The sequence below is a fragment of the Odontomachus brunneus genome, unplaced genomic scaffold (genome assembly GCF_010583005.1).
Source record: "Odontomachus brunneus isolate Ranch 3 - 2012 unplaced genomic scaffold, Obru_v1 Obru_scaffold_021, whole genome shotgun sequence".
In the NCBI taxonomy this organism is placed as follows: domain Eukaryota; kingdom Metazoa; phylum Arthropoda; class Insecta; order Hymenoptera; family Formicidae; genus Odontomachus; species Odontomachus brunneus.
In genome coordinates this window covers 1,455,882-1,468,357 of record NW_022639471.1, presented here as the reverse complement: position 1 = coordinate 1,468,357, position 12,476 = coordinate 1,455,882, and the positions used below count along the sequence as shown (strand labels likewise).

The 12,476-nt window shown below is 41.3% G+C and overlaps 1 long non-coding RNA gene across 1 annotated transcript in view; it reads left to right on the top strand.

The window, feature by feature from the left end:
- LOC116842148 overlaps positions 1-12,476 on the top strand; it is a 97,798-nt gene that overhangs the window by 872 nt on the left and 84,450 nt on the right. The window contains exon 2 of the long non-coding RNA XR_004377682.1: positions 385-521. This is a non-coding gene — a long non-coding RNA (uncharacterized LOC116842148). The remainder of the gene's footprint in view (positions 1-384; positions 522-12,476) is intronic.

Below are 12,476 nucleotides of genomic sequence, written 5' to 3'. Positions count from 1 at the left end.
GTTAAAAATATAGATATTAAATATTTTATAAATATTCACATGTTTGAGATTTTTAGGTATAAAAAACATTATAATAAATATTTTAAAATATTTATGAAAAACATTTTTCATAAATACTTTTATGAAAAAGATTATGATTTATGAAAGATTTATGATATTTTTCATAAATATTTTTAAATATTTATATATCATAATATTTTTCATACCTGAAAATCTCGGACATTAGAATATTTATAAAATATTTAATATCTATATTTCTAAAGTATTTTGTAAATATTGTATGCTATCTGGGTACTTGATAAAACTGTGTCGTGAAATTGCTACTTTCTCGAGACTTGCTCTTTTTTTTTATGCAATGACCTAATCGATTCATTTTATGTACAGGAACAACAGTAACTGCAGTCGAAATTAGTGGTTCCTTGAAAATCGGCGCAACATGGGAAAATCAAAGAATTATCAGAGAAGTTCGGGTTGTTGGTAAATTGGCAGATCCTTAGGATGTTGATTCATTGACGTTGTTCGTGAGTGTCTCTTATCATATATGAATTTGTGGTACATGTATATCATGCCTACATCCTGTGCATATGATGCATTTTGCATGATAATATCATTACGCTGGGTGATGAAAGATGTTGTATGTTTGTACATACATTGTATTTAATCTTGGTATACCATCACGGTTTTGGTTAAAAAAGGTTAGAGGATTAATTTTTAAAAATATGATATTTTATATAATTACGGCATTGATTAAATTCAATAATTTATTCTCTCTATTAGGAACATTTATATATTTCATAGTAAAAACTGATTTATTCTGTTAAAAAATAAAATGAATAATTTTCTCTTTATTCTCTGAAAGACTTCTAAGAAAAAACAAAATAAAGTATATGAAATGTTACAAATAATTGACATTGATAAAAAATGAATTTCGCAAATTAAAATTACATTTTGGTGGTATATCGAGGATTAAGGCCTGCAATACATCGTATGTCGCTGTCGCATGTCGGAACGTAGCCGATGGTCCAATGAGGAGAACTTATTCTCGAAAAATAAATTCTCTTATTGGATCATCAGGTGCGTCCCGACATTCAACTCCGAGATACGACGTATTGTGTTTCAGGCTTAAAAGGAGACAGTGGGTCTGTTTTCTATTGCTGAACTAGAGTACACTTTCGGAACTTAAAAAGAGACAGATATACAGATAAAATTTGGTGGAAGATAAGAGAGAACTAATGCAGCCAGTTCAGCAATAGAAAACAGACCCAGTATATAATGTTAACGTTCGCAGGATCGATAAGTAATTTTAATATAGATATAAATATTTGATAATTCCGAAACTGTCAGCATTCTCCGGAAAATCCACCGTTTGTCGCGCGGATTCTCCCTCGAGATTACGTTCTCCTCGCGCTCATAACAGCCGGCGAAATTTTCGTCGCGCCCGGACGTCGAATGCGGTCGCGACGGGATGCGACCGTCATTCTGTTTCTGCGAGTCGCGCAAGAGTTTCTTCGAGAGATGCTGCTTCGCGATACTCGCTATCTATCTGTGCTACCGCGAATATTCCGTCGCGTGTACCACGTACTTCATCGTGTATGTCAAGTCGTGATAGAGACGAGTAGAGGTTTACCGCGGCCCTCGCAGGCGCCGAGTCACTCGGCACTGCCCTATTTGGGACCGGACAGGAAAAAGGAGCCCGCGCGACGAGCATCTGCCCGCTCGCTGATCTCGCTCCCATCTATGTGCCGTGTCCGTCTCTAAGTGGCGGACACACGAATAGTTCTCTATTAACGCGGGAATTCTGCAAAACTTTCGTGTACGCTCGCGTTCGTGGAAACTCGCTCGGGGTGGGTCCGGAAAGTTTCACGGAAACTTCCACGGTTTCCTCGCGCACGAAAAAATTATCAGGGTTGCGCGACCGAGCCCTCTGCATTTCGCAATAATTCAACATTCGCCGAAACGGGACTAGCGAGAACACCCCTCACCTGTGTAAATCAATTTCCCACAGAGAGAGTCGAATGCGTAGAAAGGACTTGGTTACGTTTCACTCCAGATACAATAACGCTTTTGTACACAAGTTTTGATTCTACATTAAATCTGCAGATTTATACTGCAATTCTAGACAAAATCGTAAAACTCGTAACGTATTTTCGTAAGACTCGTAAGAACTTACGAGTAAATCTGCAATTCTATGTGGACCGTATGTCATACGATAACTCGTAAATATCTAAGATTTTTTTTTGTTTTTTTCGTAAGCTACGACTTTACGATTTTACGATTTACTCGTATATTTGCTTGGAATTGCAGCATTAGTCGAGCTTGCAGCGCCAAAGAAGAAACCCCAGACATAAAACCGTAAAATCTATTGTCTTGCCTTGATGATACAAATAGTTACTTATTACAGTTTAAGCCTTAAAGCCAGACTTGCTTCAAAATCTCGATATTTTAGCAACACTTGATATCTCTGTCCTTTCGAATTTCGCTTGCAATTATGTCTTTGTTTCGGAAAGAGATCCAGATGAAATATGTCGCGTTACAAAATGGGTATTTTTCCCATCGAGCTTGCTTCTTCTCTCTTCTCCTTTTTGCCTCCGGAGAAGTTGCAGGATCGCATCCCCTGTCCGTCGCGATCGCGGTATCACGTACGTCGAGCCTTATGTAAGCCGAGTGTACTTGCACTCGTTCCTCGAAGCGACGAGCAGGAATCGAGCGGCGGAACCTGGCTGGCTAGCTAGCTGGCTGGCTGTGTGCGCGCGGCTGGCGCCGCGCTGTCGCATCCTATACAGAGAGGATTGCTTTCGCACAGAGACACGCGGGTCCTCGTGGGTGTCCGTTCGAGGGGGAGAGATAAAGAGAAAAAAGATCGGCAACTACCGTACCTATCTCGAAATACCGGCGCTCAATGACGCGCGGCCGTGCGTCAGCGCGTTACCGTCCGGCGGAATTAGCGCGTCCCTTCGTCAAGCAGATATGAGACCTGATTTTGTCAGTAGTATGGAAGAATGAAATCGCTTCCTCCCTCCCTCCCCAACGATAAATTACACAATGAATATAATTGCCCATGATATTCGTATACACGCGCATGCACCTACACCTGTGTATTCTCACAATTTAATTTTAAATCCCGAACGGAAGTTCGAAAAAGCCACTTGCGTGACCTGCTAGGAAACTGGAGTATTTAATTTTCCATTATGAACGACGACTATTTAGATATTTTACATCGCGACAGCTTTCTAATTAGTGTACCAATTAGTGCAACATATGAGGACGTCCCTGCGGGGCCTACCGACACCCTACGGCGGAAATGTTCATTTAAGCATCGCGTTTCCCGGCTCGGAAAAAAGGATAATTGACTGCATAAGACTGTCCGTGTTATCTTTCACTGTGATTTAATTTTTAATACATCTTTGATATTAGAAATTGTCGAATTTAATTTCTGAATTGAGAGAGAGAAATCTTTAATTAATTAGACTAATAACTTGAATTAACTTTAGGTAGAAAACCAAGTTGTTTAAGTTGGAACTCACCTTAAAAATTGCAATACAAGTCGCGAAAAAATTCCTCTCTGTCACATCTTGTTATTATCCCGTCGTATTGGTCTAGTTTTTCGATATGGACACGGTCGATACTTACGCAGAAGTTTTTCCGGTTACGCGTTTTCTCTTTCATCGCGCGACTCGTCGATTCGGAGACGCGCCGGTCGATGACGCGCATAATTGAACACCCTGGACTGGTTTGGGCACCGTCCGCGGGTCGTCCCGTCGAGAGGCACGATCTCTCTGTCGCCGTTGTCGGCGGCCGGCATAGTGATCGTCCCGCAGCATTCTCATGGGTTCCTCCTGTATCGTTGCGGCCGGTGTTGCATTAATTAAGCGCAGATGCCGATGCCTTGTCACCCGCCATTTGCCATTCGCATTCGCGTTTGTACTCGTCCGGCCAGCTCGGTATACCTAATATACGTTTCGTGTGCAAGGGGTGTCTCGAAAGTCACGTCGGCATGTCGTAATTCAATAAAAGTATCGCAAAAAAGACCTGGCAGGAGGAGGAGAGTCACGTTGATGAGAAAAAGTCGAGGCTCGCAAACTGAACGACGAAGTCGTGCTCGCGTGTGATCCCGCTCACGGGCTTTCGACGCTACCCTCGAGTGGGAGACGCTTAAACGCCGCGAAGTGCCGTTTAATTATCGCTTAAACGCGGGGACTAAAGAAGGCGCGAAAAAATGTGACGTCCAATTAAACTTTCGCTGAGGAGAAATCGACGCCAAATTGATTGAGGAGTTCGCAGCTGGGAGAAAGCGCGCTGGTTCGCGGAAATTCCTAGACACCTCATCCGCGCAAAGCTTTTTCGCAGGACGAGCTGTTCACACAAATATTATGACTTCGGTTATTATGTAACAATATGAAAATATTGCATAGCCTCTCGAGAAAACTTATCATCATGTCCTTTTGTGATTTTTCCATTCACGAGAGATGAGACGAAAGCGGCGATCAAGCTATTGTGAATCATCTCTCCGTGTCACCTGGAATTCGCAGAAGTTCCTAAACACTTCATCCGCGCGAAGCTTTCCCATGATACGAGCCGTTTACGCAAAATAATATTACATGATTCCGATTATTATAATAATATGAAAATATCACGTAGTCTTCTTCATCCTCGGGAACAATTTTACTTGTCACCATGTCTTCGCGATTTTTCAATCCGCGAGAGTTCAAACGCAATCAACGTTCAAGCTCTCGCAAATCATCTACGTGCCGTTCGGGGATTCCCAGCCGACGTGAATCGTCGTGGACACCCAGTATCATCATCGCGATCAGACTCCCCCGCATTCGTCGTCGCTCGCCTAATTCGCCCGTCCGCCCTTGCGTGTGCTCGCGCGCTTCGCACGATCTTATGCGCGCACACGTGCGAGAGATTCTTGCACACGTGCGTGTGCAGAGCTTGCCGATGTGTGCGAGCGTGTGCGTGGCGAGTCGATTGGTATATCCGGGGCTTTCGAGCTCGCGTTGCGAAACTGGTTATGTACTTAACGTGGGATAACCGTCGGAGACAGGTGTCCCGAACGCGGCTGCTCTCTCGATGCTCGGCATCGAGAGATGGTCCGACCGTCGATGGCAGCCTGGGAAGAAGACGCGGAAGGCCGCGACGAGACGGCAACCGCACGCATACGCACTCACGCACGCATACGTCCACCGCGACCGCCGCATTTTCTTTTGCCGCAACCTGGAAGAGAGGCTTGGTTCTTGAATGTCACGATGGTCGCCGATAAAGAGATCAATCAGTTCTCCCTTTGCCGAGAAATCGTCGAGATGGCATGGTGGGGGAGGTGGGGGAAGGAGAAGGTGAAGGAAAGGCAGGAATATCGATAATGTGTAATAATGATAGTGTAGCAATGATTGATCGCGCAACGAATGTTCCCATTCGCGTCGTATAGATCGACTTTAATTGCTGGTTTAATAGGTGATAATTATATGGAGCATAATAAGAGACGAGTATTTTCCAATCGCGATATACTTGAGATGATATGTTCCAATGCGCGGAGACGTCGATGTTTTGTGAGATATCATTAGTGTTAACGTGGGTGTTAAAGTTCCCCGCGCTTCCGTTGCGAAAATACGCAAATCGCCTGGTCCTCGTGTTATTCATTTGTGTGTGTGTATGTGTATATATATATATATTTTTTTATCAGACGCGTTTTCACTCCTCCGTCGTGCCTTCTCCTCTAATTTCGCTCGACGTCCTTATCGTTACGCCGGCTCATTAATTGTTGTTAAATTACGCTCGCGCTTTCTCTCCCTTCCTCTGTTCCGGAAAGCGCGGAGCAAGCGGACTCGGTCGTCCTGGCGAAGCGGGAGAGAGAGAGAGAGAGAGAGAGAGAGAGAGGATTTGGATCATAGTTGTTGGCGGACGCGTGTGGGTGTAACGGGTGTACGTGTGGTCGATACGGCTGTGCGAGTCGAGTCGTCTGGTCAGCTGGCGCCAGGACCCTGACAGCTTCCTACCAGAGCGCACTTCGCCTCATTAATCTTGCTTTATGGTCGCTGTTGCACCTAAGTCCCTCGGCTCCCTCGTCGGCGCGCTCCTTGCGATTTCTCCCGACGCGCCGATTCGCCGTTCCTAAAACAACCGCTCGAATCCCGCCGATTCTTAGTCATCGTTGAAAAATGATGCGCGCGTCTTTCGCGGCGGCTGACGCACCGAAAACGCGAACGCGGATTTCGGCAGGAGAAATTAAAGAGAAAACGAAAACAGAAACGATAGAGAAGAGGAGAAAAAGAGAACGGCGACGCGTCGGGCGCGATAAACAAATCCCCCGAGGTCCGCAATGCGTTCCGTTTCAAGATACTAAATGGAACTAGCTCCATAACGAAACACTCGTAAAATCGATCCGGTCGATGCCGGGAGTGCGCCAAACAGACATTAAAGCTCGCGGAGCCACCTCGAATCCCAGCCATATCTGGAAATATGAAGTATGTCTATGGCTCTCCTGCAAAAATCGTTCTCTCTAATAAATTATCTAACGCTCATACACATTCGTGTTTGTGTATGCGTGTACGTGTTGTGAGGGAGAGAAAAAGAGAGAGGGAATTGTGAATTTGGTATATTCAAAAAAAAGCAATACAAGAAGAGCAATGTGAGGCTATCAAGGCAGGCCATGGTATCAAGGCGAGCGGGAAGTTTCCTTTTCCTCTTTTATTTCGTTCATTTGCTCTCTACGTTCGCGATCCCACGGCGAGCATTCGATCCGACTTGTTGTTCCTCCCACCCGTCGTCGTCCCCGGTTTTACGATTTTCAAAATCAGATGCGTTCCCGGCGGAATTCGGATTAAATAAAATATATCGACGATAAAAGTGCCGGAGGAGCAGCCATCACATGGGCGGACAGTGGGATTCCGCGACATCGAAACGCGACGCGAACGCTCGACCGCTCGAGGTGGGACGCTCTTTTATCCCGTTTTTTCGAGTCGGGTGCACCAAGCCAATTACTACTCGCGCTATGTAACCGTCGAAAATTAAGTAATGCTTATGAAGGCGGGTAAATGCACCTGCGCGCCTCTCTTAGCAGGTGCGTACCCACGGTTCGCCTCTCGGGCCCGTTCGAAAAAATAAGAGGCGTGGAGCGGCATATCGTGGGTCCGGCTCGCGTGTCCTTGCGCCGGCAAACGCATAATCAGCCTCTCGCAAATGCGTGCCCGTGCTCGCGCGCACGCGTGCATGTGCGGGCGCTCGCGGTTTTCGCCGTTGCGTTTTCATTGTTGCGCCTCTACTAAGGTCGCGTCTCGCCGATCTTTATCCCGCCCATCACGCTAATGTTTGCGGTCGCCCTTAGTTTTCTTACTTTTGCTATTCTCTGGAAACTTGTTTTCAAGAAATACCTCCTTGTAAAAGCGATCTTTTACGATCAATCGATTCAATTAGAGTTTGCCGTGAGCATCTCGAGAGCTTCGCAAACTTAGCATTATTCGCTTTTTTATTTTCCTTTTTTTTTTATTCCGTTCATGAAGAGAATATAATTTTTTTTATATAAATTTTTTTCTATTTTACCATGTCTCTAGTAGTTCAAGAGTGGACTGTCAGTATGGAGTCTGTCTTGCTGAGGAACATTATAAATTTTGTTGAAAATAAAATAGCAAATTTTCTAAAAGCATACCTCAGTTTCTGAAACATAAATATCACATACGAAATAAAAGGACACTCGGTACAGAATGTCAATCTATTCCAAGTGTATGAAGTTGGCACCCCACTTTTTGAAATTTATAATTTTGAAAGTTGTTCCAGATTGTTCTGACTTTGTACCACATTGTTCCAAAGTGACATTGCTTCATTCGAAACGGTTTTCGAATAAAACAAAAAAAATGATTTTTTGAGCTGGCACCCCACTTTTTGAAAATCGAACATTCTGATACCGCAATAGATTGTTCTAGTTGTTCCAAACATTGTTCCAAAAGGACAAATCCGTAAGTTGAATTATAAGTCCAAAAAATGAAAAAATTGTTTTTGACCTGGCACCTCATTTTTTGAAGATAAAGCATTCCGATACCGATATAGATTGTTCTAGTTGTTCCAAACATTGTTCCAAAAGCACAAATCAATAAGTTTAATTATAAGCCCGAAAAATTAAAAAAAAGTTTTTTGACAAACAGTCTATCGGACCAAGAGTAAACTTGTACTATCTTTCTTGTTCCAACCGAGATCTTTTTGTTCTGAGTTGTTCTAGACTTAAGAATTATAGTTCTAGAGTATGAGACTTATAAGATCATTCGTTCTCCGAAAATTCGTAAAAAAATCGATTTCATCGAGTTTTTTCATGTAAATTCTTTTCAATTTTACTATACGTTTTTAGTAATGTAGGAATATACTTAGCAAGGTTTGTCTTACTAAAGAATATAGCAAATTTCGCTAAAATATACAGAAAAAATATTAGTACTTAAAACTAATATATTCAATAGAATTCATGGAAGTTATTTTTAAATAATAAGAACATATTGTTTATTGTTGTATAAAATTGATGCAAGTAACTTATTTTCGTTTAATGCTTATGTAATCTTATAAAAATTTACACGTTAAAATTTATATTTTCAAAACAAAAATGTTCTTTTTTGTATAGCAAAAGTTTTAATAGAACATTTCAATTTCTAAAACATATCAATAGCAGTCAATTACTGTAGAACGTCGATCTATTAGGGTAAACTCGGGTATGATGGACATAGGCTGTAATTTCTCTAATAATTGCAAAACATTGCGTTTATGTAATCAGTCACAAAGATAATCGGTATTTATCGTAATGTATGTGCGTACATTTTTCGAAATAGCAAGATTATGAATATTATACTATATTTTTATTTTGGACTACCTATAAAAGTTCTCATGTATCCACTAAAACTTGCTGTAACGTCGAATAAATTATAGTTAAGCTATCGCAATCAACGTTAGATACAGAAAGTAGGTATGTAAATTATAATATAACATACATATTTATTTTCATTTTCACTATTTGTTTATAAGTACTATTATAATCGACTTTCACTCACATTATGGCCCACTTTCATTTTAAAATTTATAAAAGTCGTTATATTTCAAAAATTACTTTCAATATTATAATAATTAAATCTGTGCAATATGTTTTGATAAAAAATTGGATTTAAAATTTAAGTTTTGTAATAGAGGTTTCTATTTTATATATATATATATATATATTATATATATATATATTATATTTTTCACAAATAATATGTATTAAATATCCTATACTAAAATAAATATGTCAAATTATGTTTTTTTCATTATTTTATAAAATAATAAGTACAGAATCTTGAACATAAAATATGTATGGGTCATTTATTCCTTATGGTTATCTTGTCTTAAACATTTAGGTAAGATCGCCAATGCTCATGTTTTGATATTGTTGTAATAAATTTCACTGAAGTATTTTCTTTTTAATTCTGATGGTATTATGTACTATAGGCTTCAGTGAAGTAATGTGCCAAACGCTATTAAGAAATAACAATAAGAAATGTATTTTTTTTGCATTTTAAAAAGTATGGCCATCTTATTCGAGTTTACCATAATTGATTACCAAATTCTATAATAGTTTTGCTATAAAATTATCTTTGTGTTCAAGACGATTGGATTACAGATAGCCTAAACGCTCGTCCTCGTGCTTCTCTTATCCCCGCAATTCGTTCGCGGTTCGTCCCGCAGCGTGTGTTCTAAGATACTCGAAACAGATACGCTTGAGAACATTATTCGAGAGTAGGACCGAGTAACGCGCGGACGCAGCGTGAGGAAGAGATTGAAAGAAAGAAAAGAAGAGAAGAGAAGCAAAGAGCCCGTATCGCGATGTTCTGTTCCGAGCACCTGCTCGCCCGGTCGGCATTCTTTCGTTTCATCTGCAGGCAACGAAACTGCCATCCCGATCGCGCATAGAGGCGCTCTAATTGCAAATGCGCGCAAAGTGGCCGTCGTAAATAGCAGCCCACGGCCGCGCTCCCGTGACTCTGAAATCGATTAACGCTCAAATCGGTTCTGCTCGCACACTCGTCGCGTTATAAATAGCACCCGCTATCGCCCGACTGTAATCTATAACGGGACAATTTTATTTCACGCATCTCTCATTTTGCATGTATGATTTGCACTTTGATCTGTAACTATGTAAGACCGCGTTTCTCTCAGAGCCGGGGGATCGATTAGCCGAGTTAGCGACTCGCCGCTTTTCCCTCGCGCGAGACCGGGAATCGCCTTTTCGAGAGAGCCTCCGTTCTCGCCGTCGCTCCTTTTTCACGGAAATGCCGTTCCGGCCACCCATAATCGATTTCGTGCGGCGCTACACCGCACGTTTACGTCCACTTCGGTCGGATTATGAGGTTCGCGGTCGGTCAGAGTCGTTCGTCACATTCACGGAGGCGCACCTGCTCGCGGAAAAGCACGCGGTGCCGTTTCTCAGCTCTCTATATCCTCTCCTCTCTCTCCCTGCCTCCCTTTATTCTCCTAAATTGCTTCTCCTAAATTCGGTGGATCGCGCTACCGCTAGCCGGTCTCACGATTCTACGAGCTTACGGTATAACGGCTACAGAATGAAACGATCCAATCCTTGCAAAATTTCATGGCGTTCGATACACTATCGAGCTTCATTGAACTTGACTCTAGTTTTACGAAATTTTTTAGGTAATTCTGGCCATTTAAAAAGATTGGCTACTATTCTTTCCTAGAAATTCTATCAAGAATAAAAAGGAAATGTAATTATTTTTGTTTCGAATGAAGTGAATTAATTCTTTGATTTAGTTAATATTATGATGGAGAGAAGAGGGTTGATCTTTCGAGTTACGTAATGGGAAATACATGCTGTCTTAAAGCGAATCAGTAAAAATGTTTTTAATTGAATCAGTGAAAGGAGTGTTTCACTGATGATCAGTAAATATTCGCTGATTTTTTATGAAAACATTCCTACTACTCCCTCTTATTTCTCGCCAATTTTGAGAGATGGAAGTGGCAGTGAGATTTCACTGAGAAATCACAAATCCGTTATATATATGTTATGCCAAATCCAATTTCTTGTGTTTGTGATTATAGAATTAAAGATTTATGTGCATCTTGTATATAATGACACTATCTGTTCACAAAATGTATCAATAACGGGTCGATCAGGTCAATGTCATTGATTGATCTTTCCAGCGGAATCTTGATTACAATACCAACTAAACCGCCAGTGATAAGTACATGGAAAAAACAGTATAATTGGTTCATGAGTTTGATTGTGCCAACCAGATTCAACTCAGATAGATTTTCATGATTATCATCGGTTGAGACAATCAACGATGAAAATTTTATAATTCTTTGAATTATATTTACGAGATAAATGTATAGTATTGAATTAATCATTAAATTCACATTACACAATGACGTAAATTTTGTGTTACATTGTTACAAGAAATTTACTCAAAGTTTGATCTGACCTAGATCTAATTTTGAATAAATTTTTTGCTGTATCGATATAACACAGAATCTAGACTAGCCAAGTAGATTTTCATATTACATTTTGTGTGGCATATTATTTTGAACAAAATTCAATCATTTTTTTTTCATGTCTTTTTCGTATCTCTATTTCGTCTTTCTATGTAATAAATGAGTGCCATATGAAGCACTCATAAGGGCACGTAACCTTTACAAATCAACTAGTTAAGTTATTACCAAATCTACGTGCAAATCTGTCTATTTTTTCCGTGTATAGTATATCTTAGTGAAGAATATACTGATTGTGCACCTCAGAGAGGACATGATTATAAATGATTACGTTATAAAAGATGGCGTTTTAGATTTGAATATTCGTGGAATGTTCGATCTGCAGTTTTCGTTCTCTCTATGATCATCAGCGTGCACCACGCTGTACGTGCATCATTCTTACGCAGATTTCCTCCCCCTTTCTCATTCTCGTTGAGTCCTTGCGTCGCAACCACGTCGACCTGCCGAGTAGTAACTGCTTTAATGTCCGTGTTACACGCACTCGCACTTATTTCCAGAGGATGCGCGAGTGTGTGTGCATGTCGGGCGGAATGAACGTGATGCTGGCGTGGCGAAGTAAAACCGCGCCCGGGTGCTCGTTTTCGAAGCGGGCAGGTAGCCGGGCCGCGAGAACGTCATCGCCACCTGCCGCATCGAGGCATCTCGGGATAATGGAGGAAGAAGGCGCGGATCGCGAGACGCGACGGCGCAGGAGAATCATTATTTCCCTGAGTAATTTGCTGTTATGTTAAACAGCTGTCTGACCGGACGCAGCCTTGAACGTGACAACACCGATTCGTCGTCGCCAATAATCCACCGATCGGATGTCATCGATGCCGTGCGCTCGCTTCATGAAACTATCGAATAAATGAAAACGCGTAAATCGCAGCGATCAAATGTTTACATAAAACGTAGAAAAGAGGAATATATATATAGTATATATATGTGTATATATATACATATATATATATATATATATATAT